General features: G+C 37.4%; 1 protein-coding gene across 2 annotated transcripts in view; it reads right to left on the bottom strand.

Moving 5' to 3' along the window:
• cnc (NFE2 like bZIP transcription factor cap-n-collar) overlaps nucleotides 1–16,814 on the bottom strand; it is a 405,472-nt gene extending 388,658 nt beyond the window's left edge. The window contains exon 1 of one of the 2 annotated variants that reach the window (XM_090381868.1): nucleotides 16,742–16,814. The gene's annotated coding sequence lies outside the window, so the exon portion shown is untranslated. The remainder of the gene's footprint in view (nucleotides 1–16,741) is intronic. The other variant, XM_090381870.1, reaches the window with a different exon arrangement.
• Between the last annotated feature and the right edge of the window lie 3,088 nt (nucleotides 16,815–19,902).

Raw genomic sequence — 19,902 nt, 5'->3', positions numbered from 1 at the left:
AAGGACAACCTCTAATATTTCATCTTCGCTTAGGGCTTTGTCGGTTAACAATTCATCAATATCTTCAAACGATAGATCATCGAATCCTTCTCCACCAATTTTGTGTGCCATTGTAACGATGTTGGGAAATTCGGCCGTATTAGGGATGATGGGATCTTTGCTTTTTACACATTGTGGCCAAACCGCTTTCCAACACGCATTTAAAGTTGCTGGTTTTAATTCAGTTAACGCTAATCCAACTTGATTGATACAATCCATAATTGAGAATTTCTTCCACACATTAATGACTGTTAGTGTTTCATCATTCAGTTTGTCCAAAACGTGTTGGAATGTTCGTTTTACGTAGTATGTTTTAATTGTCGCAATTATACCTTAGTCTAGCGGTTGTATCAAAGATGTAGTATTAGGTGGCAGAAATATAATTTGTACGTTTGGGTGTTCCAAGACAGGATGGCCGGGTGCATTGTCAAGAAATCAAAAGAACTTTAAATTCGAGACCTTTCAAATTCATATAACATCTGACTTCTGGGGCGAAACATTTGTTGAACCATTCTGTAAAGATAGCAGTTGTCACCCAGGCCTTCTTGTTTGACATCCAGTGAACAGGCAGTTTATTGATATCTACACCTTTCATTCAACGTGGGTTTAGGGCTCGATTTACCAGCAGTGGTTTCAACATACGATCTCCTGAAGCATTGGAGGAAAATAACAAGGTCACACGATCCTTAGCTACCTTAAAACCACCAGCAGTTTTCTGCGATTTGGCTACATACGTTCTGTTCGGCATTCGTTTCCAGAAGAAACCAGTTTCATCTGCATTCCACACTTGATCAGGAGTGTATCCTCCGTCTTCAATAATTTTTGCAAGTTCCTGCGGGAATACTTTAGTGGCCGGTTCATCTGCAGATGCAGTTTCACCTTTAATTTTTATATTAGGAAGAGCATTCCTTTTAAGAAACCCTATCATCCAACCTGTACTCACAGAAAATTCATACTTTCTGTTTAACTTTCTGTTTTTTGTTTGAGATGAAGTGCTTGGCTTCTTTTCTTTAATCTGTCTGTAAATTCTTAGTGCTGTTTGCTTGATGGCATTTCCATCTACTGGTACTCTTTTTTGTGACTGATCTTCTATCCATATTACCAGAGCCTTTTCCATTTTTTCCTTGACAATATCTCTTGTATATGATGATGAATTAACACTTACATTTGTTCCAGAACATACCGACTTCCTAATTGCAGCTTCATTTTTCTTAATAGTTCTTACGGTAGCTTCATGTACACCAAAATGCTTTCCTACAGACGTAGCCCCTTGTCCAGTTGCAAGACGATCTAAAATTTGAATTTTAAGTTCCAAAGAACTCTCTTTCCTTTTCATTTTGGTAATAGGCGAATTATTCGACATTATATAAGGGCTACCGAAAAATATCTCAGTTATAGTTAATAAAAAAAGTATGAAAAATTTGTAAACTTACAATTTATTGACTATAGGCAAAATTAATAAATTTATATGTGCACAAATTTCACTAAAGATTCTTTCACTTTGAAATAGAGCTTACTACTAAATGTCTTTCGAAGATACAATGCACGAATACCGTAGATGTGCACCAAATTCAATAAAAACGTTGATGATTCATAGATACCTAGACGTACACATTGGTAAACAAAAGCATGCATTTCAAAACGCACACACTAGCTAATCTATCACACTAATAAATAGCTGATAATCACACTAATCTATTGGTGCGTGTAATATAGAAATGATACTAATATGCCACAAATAAAAAAAAATTCTTAGAATTTAGGCAAAAAAAATTCATAGAAATCGTGTTAAATCAAAATGACTCGCGTAAAAAGAGATTGAAATATTTATTTTGAATTCGTGTTAAATCAAATTTGTGTAAAAAAAAAGCTCGTGCAAAAACAGAATTAGGTGTATATATATATATATATATATATATATATATATATATTCTAAACTATAAAAAAAAAAAGTATGAAAATAGAATGCAAGTAGAACGAAAATGCAGATTATGAATAAGTAAATGTATGTCTCTCCAGAAGGCATACTGCAGCTTTGCTGCCAACACACCATTTGGAGATCTGAACTGTGTACTCTTAACCAAGTTCCCTTTAAAACCCCCATCCCCAGGCAGGAGAGGGAGGAGACAGGTCTCTGTCTCCTCTCATATACTTCCCCTAGTGGGGCTTGTCCTCACTGACCTCTTTGGGGATGCCTACTCTATTGTTCCCATCCTTCTGCCTGTTTCCCTCCAGTCTCTTCCCCCCACTCTAACTAAACCTACTGGGTATACCCCTAACAATACTGCCAAATTCAAATCACCATCAAAAAATTCAACTGCCATCTTGTAAACCTCTTTCGGCTTTTCCAAATTCTAGTGTTCATTCCCCCCCCACCTTATATATATATATATATAGGTCTTGCCACTGAAATCCTTGGAAATTAGGTGGTGGAGCCTGCCAGAGTACTTATTAAATAATCTATGGGTGCCTGACCTGCCTCCTCTTGGCAAAGTGTGGGCAATGGTAGGTCCCAATAGGGGCCCAACACCTAAATGGTCAGAGAAACAACAGAACATAACACTACACAACAAGCCACTCGCCACACACTTTAAATCTCTGGCCTCCACAGAGTTCTGTGTCACGTACAATGAATACAATGCAGAGACGGGGGGAAACCCCCGGTGCCGTCAAACAACTAGCACACTTTACACTTGTACAAGACAATGGTCAGGTCACACCTACAGTACTGTGTACAGGTCTGGAGGCCTCATTTCAGGAAGGATGTAGAGTTGCTAGAATGAGTACAAAGAAAGGCAACAAGATTAGTGAAGGGAACAAAGGGGGTGCTCTTACCAAGAAAGGCTTAAGGTCTGCAAATTGCAGTGCCTGGAGGGTAGGCACCTGCGAGGTGATCTGATTGAGGTGTATAAGGCCTTGAATGGGTTGAGCAAGCTGAATGCCGATGGGATTCTTCCTCTTGCCCTGATTAAGAACCTGAGGGGGCATAGATTCAAATTGAGGAAAGACAGTTGTAGAAGAGATGTGTGGAAGTTTGTCTTTGGCCAGCAGGAGGTTGATTGGTGGAACAGACTTTCATCTTTTGTTGTGGAAGTTGATAGCCTAAATAAATTTAAGGCTGAGCTGGACAGGCATTTGGAACAAGTGGAATGTTTTTTTTTTTTTTTTGACTGATGTTGCATAAGCTTGTTTTCTTGCATCGTAAGCCTCTACTAATAGTAATGCTAAAGGGTGACATGAGTATTTATGGACCTGTTAGTTGTACTTCTTTACCAGGGAAAATAATGGAGTCACTGGTTAAAGAATTAATGCAGGATCATCTAGACAAGACTGCAATTATAGTTCAGACACAGCATGGGTTTGTTAAGGATAAATCTTATCTAAAAAATTGGACTGGCTATGATCATACTATGATGTGGTCACAAAGGAACTCAATGCAAAAAAATAATTTCTATATCATATACTTGGATTTCAGGAAAGCTTTTGATACTGTTGCACATAAAAGTATGCTGTACAAAGTGGAGCAGTAATGGCATTAAGGGCAAGTTGCTGCTATGGATAAAGAGATGGGTGAGTGGGAGAAGACAGAGTGGTAAACAATACACACTGCTCTTTGTGGACTAATTATTAGTGGAGTCCCCTAGGGTTCAATGTTGGGCTTGTCGTTGTTTTCTATATTTATCAATGATAAATTGATAAAGGCATATCAGGCTTAATGTCCAAGTTTGTAGACAATACAAAGGTCAGGCGGGTTGTTAATAACTGGATGACAGTATGCTACTACAACAGGATCTAGAAAAGTTATGTAGATGGGCTGAGAAGTGGCAACTGAAGTTTAACATTGACAAATGCAAATGCTGCACATAGGTAGCAGTAAATCCAGATTAACATACCAACTTTGTGAGAAAGACCTGGAGATAATTGTGCAGTCAAATATGAAGTTCTCTGAGCAGTGTAGACAGGCTGCCATGACAGCTCATAGGGTATTGTCAATGATATACAGGAATTTTGCTACCAGGGATAAGGAGGTGATTATGGCTAACTTAGCATAAGACAAAATGGTCAAGGCCACACCTTGTTTACTGCATACAGGTCTGTAGGCCTCATTTTAGGAAGGATGTAGAGTTGTGAAATGAGTACTGAGAAGGGCAACGAGATTGGTGAGGGGAACAAAGGGGTGCTATTATGAAGAAAGGCTTCAGTTCTATAAATTGCAGCATTTTTGAGACTAGATACCTGTGAACTGATCTGACTGAGTTGCTTAAGGCTTTAAATCATTTGAGCAAGCTCAATACTGATGGGATTCCTCTTGTTCAGATTACACACTTCAGGGGACATAAATTCAAGTTGAGGAAAGGCACCTTTAGCCAGGAAGTGGTGATTGCTGAATCAAACTTCATTTCTCATTGTAGAAGTTGATAGCTTAAATAAATTTAAGGAAGAACTAGAAACCTTTGAAGGGAATAGATAGGTGATATGGGAAGTGTGATTTTTTTTTTTTTGTGTGACGCTATATAAGTTTGCTTTTAGCATTAGCAGAGGCACACGATGCAAGAAGGCAAGCTTATGCCTTCTTGCATCGAAGTACAGTGGTCTCCGACAGTTTTTAAATTCTGTACAGTGAGATCAACTGACGATGTTACCAACAGTAAATTCTAAGTGGGAAGCATTCAAGGAATTAATCGTGGATGCTACTAAAAGGTTCATACCTATTAAGAAATATTGTTCAAGATTTAGGCCTAAATGGTTGTCAAATGAACTAATGAGACTTGTAACAGAGAAGAAAAATGCATGGGATGCATATAAATTATCAAGAGACTCAGAAGCATATGGCAGATATAAGTTAATCTGTAATCAGGTCACAAAGGAGGTTCGGCAGGCGAAGGCAGATTACGAGAAATCCTTGGCAAAAGATGCTAAGAGAAACAGCATGGATTTCTTTACTTATATAAACTCTAAAAGGAAGGGGATGGATCTGATCGGTCCACTTGACATCGATGGTTCGACTGTTGATGATCCTGCTCAGATAGCAAACAAACTGAATGAGTATTTTGCATCTACATTCACACGTGAAGAATTATTAATGTTTGAAAATGGCAGAAGGTTATCAAATTGTAGCAAGATACTTAATGATTTTGTAATAACCGAGAGCAAAGTGGAAGAGAAATTCTTGAAGTTAAACGTAAGAAAAGCACCTGGAGTGGATGGGATCTATCCAGTTATATTAATGGAGACGGCAAAGCAACTAAGCAAACCCTTAGCCATAATTATGACAGCATCCTTGGACTCAGGGGAGGTTCCCACGGACTGCAGATGTGCAAATGCATCCCCACTTCACAAAGGGGGATCGAAGGGTGACACGAGTAATTACAGACCAGTTAGTTTAACTTCTGTTCCGGGTAAAATAATGGAGTCTCTGGTTAAAGATGCATTGCATGATCATCTAGACAAGACTGCAGCAATAATTCAGACACAGCATGGGTTTGTTAAGGGAAAGTCTTGTCTGACAAATTTGATAGGATATTATGATGTAGTCACAAAGGAACTGGATGCGAAAAATAATTTTGATATCATACATTTGGATTTCAGGAAAGCTTTTGACACTGTTGTGCATGGAAGACTACTGTACAAATTGGAGCAGAATGGTATTAAGGGTAAGTTGCTACAATGGATAAAAGGATGGTTAAGTGCTAGAAGACAGAGGGTGGTAATCAATGGGTGCTGCTCTTCTTGGACTAATGTTATTAGTGGAGTCCCACAGGGTTCGGTGTTAGGTCCACTGTTGTTTTGTATACTTATCAATGATATTGATGAAGGTATATCAGGCTTAATGTCGAAGTTTGCAGATGATACAAAGGTTGGCAGGGTTGTTAATGACAGTAATGGCAGTGTGCTACTGCAACAGGATCTAGATAATTTGGGCAGATGGGCTAAGAAGTGGCAACTGAAGTTTAACCTTGACAAATGCAAAGTACTACATATGGGTAGAAGTAACCCCAGAGAAACGTACCATCTGTGTGGTACTACACTTAAGGTGGTAGAAAATGAAAAAGACCTGGGAGTAATTGTGCAGGCAGATATGAAGTTTTCTGAGCAATGCAGACAGGCTGCCAGGGCAGGTCATGGGGTTTTGTCAATGATATATAGGAATTTTGCTAGCAGGGAAAAGGAGGTGATTATCCCTCTGTATAAGGCAATGGTCAGGCCACGCTTTGAGTACTGGAGGCCTCATTTTAGGAAGGATGTAGATTTACTTGAGCGTGTACAGTGAAGGGCAACAAGATTGGTGAGGGGACTGAAGGGATCCTCTTACCAAGAGAGGTTTAAGTTCTGCAAATTGCAGTGGCTGGAGACTAGGCACCTGCGCGGTGATCTCATTGAGGTATATAAGGCCTTGAATGGATTGAGCACGCTGAATTCTGATGGGATCCTTCCACTTGTTCAGATTACGAATCTAAGGGGGCATAAATTCAAATTAAGAAAAGACAGATGTAGAATAGACGTGCGGAAATTTTCCTTTAGCCAGCTAGTGGTTAATTGCTGGAACAAACTTCCATCTGTCATTGTGGAAGTTGATAGGTTGAATAAATTTAAGGAGGAACTGGACAGGCATTTGGTGGGAATGGTGTGATTTTTTTTTTTTTTACTTTGGCTGATGCTGCATAAGCTCACACATTTGCTTTCTTGCATCACATGCCGCCACTACTACTACTATGCAGCATCAGCCAAAAAAAAAAAAGCTCCGATTTCACCCTCCATTCGTTCCAAATAATTGTCCAGCTCAGCCTTAAATTTATTTAGGCTATCAACTTCCACAATAAAAGATGGATGTCTGTTCCACCTATCAACTACCCGCTGGCTAAAGGCAAACTTCCACACATCTATCCTACAACTGTCTTTCTTCAATTTGAATTTATGGCCTCTCAGGTGATTATTCTGAGCAAGAGGAAGAATCCCATTACCATTGAGCATGCTCAAATGATTCAAAGTGTTATACACCTCAATCAGATCACCTTGAGGTTGCCTAGTCTCCAAACACTAATCTGCAAAACTTAAGCCTTCCTTCGTAAGAGCACCTCTTTGTTCCTTTCACTAATCTTGTTGCCCTTCTCTGTACTCCTTCCAACAGCTCTACATCCTTCTTAAATGAGGCCTCCAGACCTGTATACAGTACTCAAGGTGAGGCCTGACCAACGCCTTAATCAAGGGGACAATCACCTCCTTATCCCTTCTAGAAACATTCCTGTATATCATTATATCATTGACAAGACACCATGAGCTACTCTTGCAGACCATCTGCACTGCTCAGAAAACTTCATATCTGCCTGCACAATTACCCCCAGGTCCTTTTCATTCTCTACCACTGTCAGTGCAGTACCACATAGATGATACGTTACTCTGGGATTACTGCTTCCCATAAGTAGTACTTTACATTTGTCAATATTAAAGTTCATTTGCCATCTGTCAGCCCATCTGCTCAACTTTTCTAGAGCCTGTTGCAGCAGAATACTGTCATCAGTGTAGTACTAGTGGCATGTGATGAAAGAAAGCAAGTGTATGAGCTTATGCAGCATCAGCCAAAAAAAAAAAAAAAAAATTCACACAACCATTCCCTCTAAATGTTTGTCCAGTTCCTCCTTAAATTTATTTAACCTATCAACTTCCACAGCAATAGACTAAAATTTGTTCCAGCAATTAACCAATAACAACTCTGCCAACCATTGTATCGTTTGCAAACTTGGACATTAAGCCTGAATACCATCATCAATATCATTTATAAATACAGAAAACAACAATGGACCCAACACTGGAGCCCGAGGGACTCCACTAATAACATTAGTCCACGAAGAGCAGTGTCCATTGATTACCACTTTCTGTCTTCTCCCACTCAACCATCCCTTTATCCAAAGCAGCAATTTGCCTCCAATACCGCACTGCTCCAATTTGTGCAGCAGTCTTCCACGTGCAACAGTATCAAAAGCCTTTCTAAGGTCCAAATATATGATATCAAAGCTATTCACTGCATCCAGTTGCTTTGTGACCACATCATAGTATCCAATCAAATTGGTCAGACAAGACTTCCATTTAATCAGTGCCTCCATTAATTTCCCTGGGGCAGAAGTTAAACTAACAGATCAATAATTACTTGTGTCGCCCTTTTATCCTCCTTTGTGAATTGGGGGTCACATCTGCACATCTCCAGTCCATGGGTATCTTCCCTGAGTCCAAGGAAGCTCTCATATTTATGGCTTAGGGTTTGCTTACTTCCTTTGCTGCCTCCTTTAATATAACTGGATAGATCCCATCCACCAAAAGTGTGTTTCTTTTGTTTATCTTCACCAATTTCTCCTCCACTTTACTCTTCAGTTATTACAAAATCATCTAGCTCACTGCCAGAGTTTAGTTAACCTCACTCATTCCCCTCCCTGAATAACTCCTCGTGTGAATATAGATTCAAAATACTCATTTAGTTTGTTAGCCACCTGAGCAGGATCATCAACAGTTGAACCATCGATATCCAGTGGACCAATCGAATTCATCCCCTTCCTTCTAGAGTTTACATAGGTAAAGAACTCTTTGCTGTTTTTCTTTGCATCGTTTGCCAAAGATTTCTCATAATCTGCCTTTGCTTGCCTAACCTCTTTTGTCACTTGGTTACAGACCAGCTTACATCTATCATAGGCTTCCATGTCACTCATTAATTTATATGTATCCCATGCATTTTTCTTCTCTGCCACATGTCTCATTAGTTCATTTGACATCCATTTAGGCCTAGTCCTTGAACAATTTTTCTTAGTTGGTATGTAAAGCCTAGTAGCTTCCAAGATTAATTTTTTGAATGCTTCTCATTTTGAATTTGCTGTTGGTAACATCAGCAGTTGGTCCCACTGTATAGAATTTAAATACTGTATCAGGCCTCCTTAGTCGCCGTTACGAAAGCAAAAACCCTTCCCTTTACCCTTGATAGTAGCTACCTCTTTGAGTAAATCCCACTTCGGCACACTGTGATCACTGCCACCTAGTGGATCCTTTACCTGCAGATCCTTAATGCATGAGGAATCACTACTGATAATCAGATCAAGAATATTACTCCCTCTAGTTGCCTCCCGAATATGCTGATGTAGAAAACAATCATCCAATAAATCCACAAAAGCCTTGCTAGTGTGTGAGTGACCAGCCCACAAATTCCAGTCAATATCCGGGAAATTAAAATCCCACCTTATAAGACTCTCTGATTTACTGGCCCACTCTATTTCCCTGTACAGTTTTTTATTATACTCATCAGAGTCATTAAGCCTATAACACACTCCTACTCTCAATTTTGATTTCCCAATGCTTATATCGCACCAAACTGACTCGACACGGCACTGTCCAGCGATGTTGACTGGCTGTACCTCCTTGGATATTATGTGTTTCTTAACTAATAGCATAACCCCTCCTCCCTTCCTATCCTGTCTATCCTTCCTGTACACAAGTTGTACTCCCCAAATTCCAGTTCTGCATTCCTTATATCTATCTGTGTGACACCACGTCTCTGATATCCCAACAATATCAGCCTTTGATGTTTTGACCAACACCTCAAATTCATTAAATTTATTTACCAAACTTCTAGCATTGGTGTACATTCAAGTATACATGCACCTGTTCCTATTCTTAGCTACCTTAACACAACCCATGTGTTTACTTACACATGGGTTGTGTAAGTAAACACATGACTCCCAGTCATGTGTTTACTTGACTTGTGGGAATGACATTGTGGGAATGACTCCCAGAGACTGCTGGGAGTCATTCCCACAATGACTCCCAGCAGTCTCTGAAATCCCCTGCATCTTGTTTCTGCTCATTCCAATAGAAGCAGTGCAAGAATCACTTTCACCTCTGCCAGCGGCTACTGTTAATCTATTAGTCCATGTATCCCCCCCAATCTAGCAGGTTTCCGAGCAACCTAACATTGCTTCGATAGCATCAGCAAATATTCTTGCACCCTTTCTATTTAAGTGTATCCCATCATTGTAGAAGCAGCCTCTCCTGTTAACAAGCACGGATCAGGCTGAGAAAAAACCAAAGGCGTGTGAAGGTAGATATACACATTTTTCAATGAAGTATCAACAAATTATATTTATATGTACAGTTTTATTTAAACTCTATATGTGAAACTCTATATGTACAGTTTTATGTAAACTTATATGTAAACTCTATAGAGAAATACTGTTATCTATTTACTCTGCTTACAAGTAATAGTAATAGTATTACTGTTTTTATATTTATGATAGTTTCAAATATCAGCATAGGAGGACATTCCCTTTCAACAAGATTCAAACAATTGCCATTACACAAGCTGAAATTTTCTGAAATTCGTATGGCTAAGTGACAAAAGCAAACCAAATAATACACACGTAAACATAGAGAATATTTCTGCTTTAGGAAAAAATTTAATAATGATTTTTATTTTTGTTTTTTAATTATGTTATTTTGATTTATATATTCAGAATTTTGACAAATAATCCTGCTCTAACATTTAACTATAAAATCAAACCAGGAAAAATTAATATTTAAATGTACTTATATGTATGGTGCTTCAGTTTTCACACACTTCCTCATTTCTCAAAAAAAAAAAAAAAACTCCAGTTCATCTGCATATAGCCCAGAAATCCAACTCACCAAAGGGTTAATGACAGATTTAAACTCCTAATAACATTCACATATCACTTTCTGTTGCACGGATGGATGCCATTTTGAAATTCAGCTTTTTCAGCCTGCCATCCAGTGGTTACAGCACCTGATATTCAAAGTTCCATGAAACTTTGAATCATTCTTTCAAAATTAAATGCACCTGGTCTCTTTATCTGGTGTACTTTTCTTTTAACAGTGGCTTGTAATGTGAAGAATAACATATGCCACTCTGTATCATAATATTAGTATTGCCCATTTTAACGAGTTTTGTTTTAAAACAGTATAATTTGAAAGTCACTCACAAGATTTCACTATCATATTCAATAATCTGGCAAAGTTAAAATATGCCAAAAACAAATAAATAAATAATAAATGCAAAACTTTATAATGAAGAAATTATAAATCAACTTTATAAAAATGTGATTTATACCAAAAAGCTCTTATTCTTATAATTATAACAAATATCCATCGTTTTTGATTTTTTTTTTTATTTGACATGGAAAGTAATATTACGAAATTCCAAATGTACAAAAAATATATAAGATATGATCAAAAAGTTCCAGGACTGATTTGTTAAAAATATCTAAAACACAAAATAAGAAAAACTTTTATTTTTTAACACAGAATGCCTAGAACCTTTTACATTAGCATTTTCACTTTGTATCTGCAAAAGGTTTATTGTTCTATTATTTAGAGAGTAATTTTGTTTTATGCATTTTTGGAATGTCCTTTATAAACAAAGTTCTATAAATTTTGCTTTTTGTTGAAGAAATCAGCTTCAGAGAAATATATGATGAAAAATCTTCATTCAGAAGGATGCCTGAATGGTACAAGTGCTTCAAAGATGAATGTGATATCACTGATGATGATGCAAAATGTGAAAGACCATGTCAATAAATGTACTTGACTTTCACCATTAGAAGCATTATTCATCCAGTGGTCAAACAGGAATTGAAAACTGCCTCTCATTGGAATACGTTGGGATACGTGCAAAAATTAATGTTGTAAAAAAGGACAGCAAGCTTGCTTGGGTTGAGGGACCCCCTTTCATTGGGATTGAGGCCCTTTTCGGGCCTTTTTCAGACCTCACTAATGCTGATATAGATAGTTCGATTTTCTTTTCAGACATCGCCTTTTTAGACATCTACTTTCTGGATTGGACTTCTCATTTTGAATCTTCATGGTGGACCTACAAGTGTCAATTGGATCCTCAGAGATCATTGCAACTTTATGTTGGGACATTACAGTGTCAGATACCTTCACAGTATTGCATTGTGATATGGACATTACATTGAGAACTACTGACCCTTATGAGAAAATCTGAGATAACTGAACATGAACATAAATAGATTTTGGGGTTACCAGGAATAATTGTAATTTGTAAGAGCAGTTTTGCTAAATTACAAAGTTTATTGAGTGAATAAGAGCTATCACTCAAAGAGAGAGAAATTCAAAGTTATAATATAACTAAAGCTATATGGTCACAGAAAAATTATAAGATGTTTGTCAGATTACATTGTCTTTTCATCTCCTTTTGCATCAGCTGAATTTAAACTGCACTGGTAATGTAACAGTCTTCATACTTAAAGCAAAACAAATTTCCTTTGCATTTTTAAAAAGTTACCACGGGATTACACTTTGCACTACTTTCAAACAGATGGCCTTGCCAGAATGTTAACTGGCCATTTTTTTAAAAGATGGGGCTGTTGTCATAGTGTTGCGGATCTCACTAGGCCCTCATCAGGAGGTCTCTAGTGACAACACTTAGACAAAACAGAGAGCCATGTTACAGCTTTGATATGAAAACTCCAGATTTGTAAACTACATAGCAGCTTACATCAGACATCTTTACAACTGTTTTGTCTGTATGTTGCCACTACAAACACCTATTATCTGATGAGGGGACCAGTTGGCAATAAAACAGGCTGTCATAGTAGTCCCATCTTTTAAACAAATGGCCTTTTGGCAAGGCAGGGCCTTCTCTTTGAAAGTAGCACACAAATGACATATTGTGTTACATTTCAGTTGTGTTAGAAAATAGTAATCATGATTTAAAAAAAAAAAAAAAAAAGAGAGAAAACAGCAATGGCTTTTATGCACGAACCAAGAAGCTTTAGTTTCTGTGCATCTGCCACAGTGCTCCTTCAGTACTCCAACCAGCACATCGCAACAAACATAATATCCAGCTGTATTTAAACTTCAACTAAAATATACAGTACATGGATAGTCAGTGATATGTATAAAAAAAATAAATATTAATTTCCATATTTCTATTGGTTTAATTTTAATGAAATTTAGGAAGGCTTGATAAATCTTGCTAAAAGAGTGAAATATAAAATTTAATGAAAGTTTATCCATTTGAAGTAGAGTTATTACATGCAGATGGATGGACAAAGAAATAACAATTGTCAGATTTGGTCCAATTTTAATTAAATTTTGGATGGCTGAACAAATTTTTCTAAACAAGCCAAATATGAAATTTCATTAAAATCCATCCACTGGGAGTTGTTTTTACACGTTGACAGAAAACAAAAATTAAATAATAATTGCTAGATTTCTGTTGGTCCAATTTTAATGAAATTTTGAATGGTTTGACAAATCTTTATAAAAGGTTCGAATATAAAATTTCATGCAATCTGTCTGTCCAGTGGAAGTCACGTCGCCTTGTCTGTCTATTCATCCATCCATCCATCCATCAAAGGATGGATGGATGGATGGACAGATAGACAGATATGAAGACAATAGGTGCATTATGTATACAGGGTGATTCACTACCAATGCAACAAACTTGCAGGAGGTGTAGGGGGAACAAAGACGAATCGGAATCACATAGCATTGCAGGGTCCGAAATGCCTTCGTCATGTGGTAGAGGACGTTGAATGGGAGGTCGCGTGAACAGCGATCCCACTGGAAGTCAGCATTTGTGAACCGTTTCTGTTGAAGAAACCAAGTAGCAAAAGTCCTCCGAAGTGGATAATCCGCAGGCTCCAATGATTGGATGCATTGCAGATGGTATGAACTCATTTGGTTTGTTGACAGTATCCTCCATACAGTGGATTGGGAAATACCCAATCGTTGGCCTATCGCTCGAGTACTCGTACTCTGATTGCCTTCTGCAAGACATAGGACATTCTCCTTATTGTCTGGCGTCCTTGTCTTTCGCTATCGATTCATGGTACTTCTCGTGAAACAACCAGTCTCACGTAACCTTCTGTGCACACATGCGAAAATCGTATGATGAGGAGCACGCCTATGCGGGAAACATTCCTAGTACAAGCGCAGAGCGACGAGCCCGTTACAGTCCGCAGCTCCACACGCGAGGTGCATGTCGGCCAGTTCAACGTTTGAATACTCGTACATCCTACTGCCTCGGGAACTGGTTCGCAAATGCTGACTTACAGCGGGATCGCTGTTAACGCGACCTCCCGTTCAAGGTCCTCTACCGCATGATGAAGGCATTTCGGACCCTGCAATGCTATATGATTCCGATTTGTCTTTGTGACCCCTAACACCTCTTGCAAGTTTGTCGCACTGGCAGTGAATCACCCTGTATATGCTGAGGTGACTGACCGGGGCAACTTGTTGCAAATTTAAATCTATTCTGATGTGAAAATAAAGACCATTACATTATCTATATAGTTTAAACTGGTCTTCTGGCCAGCAAGATTTAAAGGACAAAACAGTGCTTCAGGCATCTTATAAAGAGAGAAATGTCACCCTTTTTTGCATGGATTCTTAAAGACAAATGCAATTGTTCATACAAGTTCTAGATTTTAAAAATGTTGATGTTTTTGTAAAATGAAGATTGTGAAATGCTGGATTTTAGAGTTTACTGTATATATATATACATTTTTTTTTTTTTAACGCAAATATATGTCGTAACTCACGTTTTTAAAACCCAAGAATTTATTCATCTTCTTCATCAGACAAATACCATTTGTGGAATTCACTGGAAGTTAGGAATTGGGTTTAATTTTGAGTCCTTGAAAAGTACACTTTTTGTATTGGCAATTTCTTATTGCAAATGTGCATCCATACTAAAGCATCATTTAGAAAGAACCTAATTTGCAATACAGTACTAAACAAACAAAAAAAAAGAGTGGTTTGGCCTCATAATCAAAGCACATCCATATACATGAAGCATCAATAAAGGCAATGCCACCTCATCACCTGACTATAGATTTTGCTTTTGCAATTTTCTACATCGGGGAGTACTCTATACCCTTACTGCTTTCTTTACAAAAGTAATTAAATCAAAAAGTAGGTAGTAGTTCTAAATACACATTTTACTGTAATACACCACTACACAAGATGCAAAACCGGACTAAAAAGGGGGTTGACTTATATAGTGAATATATAACACTGGTTTACAGTGTTCTGGGGTTTGAGTAAAAGTATGTGGCAGTCATTTATGCATGTTTACTGATTACTAAACCGAAGTCCGTTTGTTTCTATCACGTAAAGATTTTTCACAATTCATTAACAAAATATTACCTAGGTATTATACACAAATGTGTACATAACTATCAGTTTCTTCAATGGTTTACAAGTTTTAAATCCCTATATTCGTAATCAGTATCAAATATTTGCCTCAAATACAACATGCATGTTTAACCCGTAACTACACACACTGCAAGGTAGCCGACCTTGACCCAGGAAGGTAAACGGCACCAACCCCACTCTTCCAGCCCATCTGTGATTCCCAGAATTTCATTTTCCAGGTGGAGTCTGGGAGACTCTGTGTGTAGTTATGGGTTAAACTTGTCTGAGCATGCACTCACTTGTTTGTACAGTCCACTCAACCACAGAGCCTATATAAGTGGCACATCCCTTATGGGGTCACAGTACTCCTGTAAAAACCACTGTGAGCTCTCATTGTGTGTTAGTTTTCTTTTAGTGTGGCAACCAGAAAGTGCATAAACAGTCCCGACATATTTTTTTACATATGTGGTTGTTTTGTTCCTGTAAAACAGAGGTGAAATATTACGGATTTTGTAAAAAAAATTATATTATGCATACTTTGACATAAAAACTAGGCGATCAGGATAAATCGTGGGTACCGCATGAAGTATGCCATACATGTGTCGAACATCTTAGAAAATGGAGTCAAGAAAAAAAGGTGTGCTTGCCATTTACTATTCCTATGGTATGGCACGAGCCAGTAAGCCATACTGAATGTTACTTTTGCGTATGTGACGTTAAAAGTTGCAATTCAAAAAATAAAAAGGATATCAAATATCCAGATCTACCGTCAGCCATAAGACCGGTTCCGCATGGACCTGATCAGCCTGTAAAACCTCCACCAGAAACTTTGGCATCCAAATCTTCCACCGAGGTAGAAGCTAAAGAGGTCAGTGAAGAGAAATGTTATCAACCAGAAAATATTTTATGCCACAGCAATTCACGCAAGTCAAACTGAATGATTTAGTAAGGGACTTAGGTCTTCCAAAGTATGCTGCTGAAATTCTGGAATCCAGACTTCAAGCGAAGAACTTACTTGCTCCAGGTACATCATTTTCCTGGTACAGAAATCATGAAAGGGAGTTTATACAGTATTTTTCACAAGAAGGTGCTCTCATATATTGCAGTGATATCGCTGGTTTAATAAGTGCCTTAGGAGCTCCATCATATGTTCCTAGCAAATGGAAACTATTTATAGACTCTTCTAAGACTAGTTTAATGTTCTCTTGTATAATGGAGATAAGTACACATCTGTGCCAATTGCTCATTTAGTCAACTACTCAATCACTAGCTGCTATTGGTTCCAGCATTATTAAATAATAATAGCTATGCAGTTATGACAGTGATGACAAATGCAATCAAGGGGCACTTTCAAAAAAGAACTTTCCTTTTTTTTTAAGTCTTATCAATGGCAAAATGCATAAATAGCCAGTCATTATTTTGAAATATTCAATGTATAATTATCTTGTACATTTATTGTTTAAATTTAAAAAAAAAAAAAAAAAAAAATCAAGTCCTGGTACTTTGTATATCACAATTACATATTTTTAAATCAACCAACACTTACTTGAAAATTGAATGATTCCTCCAGGTTAATCAAAACTTTTGAGGAAAAGCTCCAAAAAGGCTACTTATCTTTGAAATTTGACTTTCACTTGATTTAAATATATATATATATATACTGAAAATAAACATTTTAAATTCAGTAAAGATGTCCTAAGAATAATTATTAAATTAAAAATGCTTGCAATCTTTTATAGTTCAAGTTAAGTTTAAGGATAAACAGTTTAGAAAATTTGTATATAAGAATACAATCATAAACAGTACACAAATAATGAATAATACCACCTGTCATTGAATTTTTAAGCAGTTTTAACCAAAAATTAATAATCAGACTGCACTTTATACAAGAATTTGAACTTTAAAAAAAAACTCTGCACATTTACACTTCTCCCACCTCCCCTGCTCTCAAAACGATTTTCAATTAATAACCTGATTATTAACCCTCTAATATGAATTTGTACACCAAAAACAGCAAAACTTAAATATCTATTAGAATTATAGCAGCGTAAACTTTAGCATTCCTCAAGTATGGTATTCACTTTTGACCTCCACTATTAATTATTTTTTAATTTGAAAAATATAACAGTAAAAAATTCTTTATGGCTTTATGTTTGTGAAAAATATGAGTGACTTCGTCATTATGCACTCTGGCATCATGGAAGAGTCTGGCTGTCATCCAACTGTTGAAGTACACTTATTTTTCGACTAGCATTTCGCTTGCTGTCAGTCTAATAAGGGAGATAACATTCAAAAAAACTTCCAAATAAGAGGATAAAAATTGTTTTATTTTCAAAAGATAACTGAAAATATCTGTTTGTAATAAACAAATGGATTTTTCACAGTTGTGTTTACAACAGATTGGAAATAAAGGTGACATTAAAAAGTGAACAATTTTGAATTATCCTTGCCAGCCAGTTTTTAAGGTTATAAAAGGAGGATCAAAGGCTGACACAAGTAATTATAGACCTGTGAGTTTAACTTCTGTTCCAGGAAAATTAATGGAGGCACTAGTTAAAGAAGCACTGCAGGATCATTTAGACAAGACTTCAGCTATAGCTCGGACACAGCATGGTTTTGTTAAGGGGAAGTCTTGCCTGACCAATTTGATTGGATACTATGATGCAGTCACAAAGGAACTGGATGCAGGGAATAACTTTGATATTATATACTTGGATCTTAGAAAAGCTTTTGATACTGTTGCACATGGAAGACTGCTGCACAAATTGGAGCAGTGTGGCATTGGAGGCAAATTGCTGCTATGGATAAAGGGATGGTTGAGGGGGAGAAGACAGAGAGTGGTAATCAATGGACACTGCTCGTCGTGGACTAATGTTATTAATGGAGTCCCTCAGGGCTCACAGTGTTGGGTCCATTATTGTTTTCTGTATTCATAAATGATATTGATGAGGGTATATCAAGCTTAATGTCGAAGTTTGCAGACGATACAAAGGTAGGCAGGGTTGTCAAGGACACTACTGACACTATGCTGCTGCAACAGGATCTGGAAAGGTTGAGCAGATGGGCCGAGAGGTGGCAAATGAAGTTTAACATTGACAAATGTAAAGTACTACACATGGGAAACAGGAACCCCAGAGCAACGTATCAACTCTGTGGTACTACAATGACAGTGGTAGAGAATGAAAGGGACCTGGGGGTGGTTGTGCAGGCTGATATTAAGTTCTCTGAGCAGTGCAGACGGGCTGCAAGAGTAGCTCATGGTGTATTATCAATGATATATAGGAATTTTTCTAGCACGGATAAGGAGGTGATTATTCCCTTGTATAAGGCAATGGTCAGGCCACACCTAGAGTACTGTATACAGGTCTGGAGGCCTCATTTCAAGAAGGATGTAGAGCTGCTGGAACGAGTACAGAGAAGGGCCACAAGATTAGTGAATGGAACAAAGGGGTGCTCTTACGAAGAAAGGCTTAAGTTTTGCAAATTACAGTGTCTGGAGACTAGGCACCAGCGAGGTGATCTGATAGAGGTGTATAAAGCCTTGAATGGTTTGAGCATGCTCAATGCTGATGGGATTCTTCCTCTCGCTCAGAATAATCACCTGAGAGGGCATAAATTCAAATTGAGGAAAGACAGAGGTAGGATAGACGTGCGGAAATTTGCCTTCAGCCAGCGGGTGGTTGGTTGGTTGGTGGAACAGACTTCCATCCCTTGTCATGGAAGTTGATAGCCTAAATAAGTTTAAAGCTCAGCTGGACAGGTATTTTGAATGAACAGAGGGGGTGAAGTGGAAGTGGTTTTTTTTTTTTTTTTTTTTTTTTGGCTGATGCTGCATAAGCTTGCTTTCTTGCATCAAATGCTTCTACTAATGCTAATGCTAAAAAGTGTTAACTTTTTACCCCATTAACATTGGTGCGTTTAGTTTGGTATACTAAAATCTGAAAATGCTGGTACCATGTATAGGATAGCAGCTGATTTTACCCCTGCAAATCTGAGCACACTGGCTTTATCAAAGAAACAGTAGTTGAATTCTCAGTCTTTTTTTTTTTATTATTATTATTATTTTGTATCCCTATTATATTTAATTTAACTTAAGTAAACATTATTTAAATTTATTTCCTTATTCTTAAATGAATATCAAAAGATATTTTCCTCATTGCTGAAGGACCATCAACCTGTTCTTTTATTTGTTATATTTTTATTTCATTACTGACTGAACTACAATTACATATTTTCCATTAATTTTAGCTTTAATGCCATTTTTAAAAGATGAAACCTGTTAAAGTATATGAAAGCTAACCTAGGTTAGTTACAAGAAACTGTTTTGGACACTTGTCTCAGGAGATATTACTTATGAAGTTAAAATCATGATGTGCAAATATAAATATATATTTTGAAAACTATATGTCGCAGTTTTGCAGCTGGTAATTTGCAACTCATTCCAGGGAGAAAATGAAATAAAAAGTTTTCATTATTTCAATGCCTACATTATTATTATTATTAGTCATATGGTACAAGGAAGCCTGAGACTTATACTGCACCAGCCAAAAAAAAAAAAATTTCTGAATTACCCTGAGAGAGAGAGAGAGAGAGAGAGAGAGAGAGAGAGAGAGAGAGAGAGAGAGAGAGAGAGAGAACAAGAGCCAAAGTAGAAGGGAATTACCAAGAAAGAAAAGAATGATGATACCCAGCTCAGGACCCTGGGTG

This window comes from Mastigoproctus giganteus, chromosome 9, assembly GCF_048544385.1.
Source record: "Mastigoproctus giganteus isolate SK-2022 chromosome 9, ASM4854438v1, whole genome shotgun sequence".
NCBI lineage: Eukaryota > Metazoa > Arthropoda > Arachnida > Uropygi > Thelyphonidae > Mastigoproctus > Mastigoproctus giganteus.
This window is presented reverse-complemented; position numbering and strand designations above follow the sequence as displayed.